Below are 901 nucleotides of genomic sequence, written 5' to 3'. Positions count from 1 at the left end.
TGAAGGAAGTCTGTTCCTGCTGTCCTAAATCAGAACTTGTGATTTCCCATAGGAACTAGATAGAGCTACACCTGTTACGGTTTTGAGAAACTTCACCATACTTTCTTGTATCCAATAAATCCTATTCGAATACAATTGAATGAGAATACATTAAAGCGTTGCTGGGTTTATTCTTGTTTATAAACTGCTCATCTAACCACAGTTAAGGAATAAATTACTTGGGATGAAGTACTGATCATAACATACCAGTATATTATAATATGAGTAGGAACCACTGTTCCAAAAGGCTAGGTCCTATAATACTGTGGTAGTTAATTTTAAAAGTTAATAAAAAGAAATTCAATAGAGAAAAAATATGTCCTATGATAAAAAACATCTTTCCCATCTCCTGATCCCCTTCCTTATTCTCCACTTCTAAAAGTAAGCACTAATTAATTTGTAACAAATTATAACCATTAAAATTTTAGTTATATATCTATATCCCTCTTTTTTTTCTCTTACAGGTGATATCCTAATACACATGCCAGCCTGCAACTTGGTTCCATGTCCCCAAGGATATGAAACTACCTCACTATTTTAAAAGGCTATGTACATGGCATTCCCATAAGTGTCTTATCTGCCACTTTAGACACTTATTAGCTATCATAGACAATGCTGCAGTGAAAATCCATATACATATATACTTAGACTCTGTGTGAGTCGCTCTATGATATAAACAACACCATAGAATTCTGCAGATTATACTTAACTGGCAGGGGAGATACCATGATCACGAAGGTGGTTTTCCCAGGGCGAGGCTTATCCATTGCACACCGTTTGTACTGACCCCGGCAATTTCCCCAAATTTGGGAAACTCAACTGCATAATTTGTAGTAGGGGACTGCATTCACTCTCTCCCCTG

General features: G+C 36.3%; 1 non-coding gene across 1 annotated transcript; it reads left to right on the top strand.

Moving 5' to 3' along the window:
- Positions 1-740: 740 nt before the first annotated feature.
- Positions 741-901, top strand: LOC115870961. Its single transcript, XR_004047020.1, has one exon. It is a non-coding gene; the product is annotated as a U1 spliceosomal RNA (small nuclear RNA).

This window comes from Echinops telfairi, unplaced genomic scaffold (assembly GCF_000313985.2).
Source record: "Echinops telfairi isolate 266 unplaced genomic scaffold, ASM31398v2 ScPeMD7_3509;HRSCAF=4178, whole genome shotgun sequence".
Lineage (NCBI taxonomy): Eukaryota > Metazoa > Chordata > Mammalia > Afrosoricida > Tenrecidae > Echinops > Echinops telfairi.
This window is presented reverse-complemented; position numbering and strand designations above follow the sequence as displayed.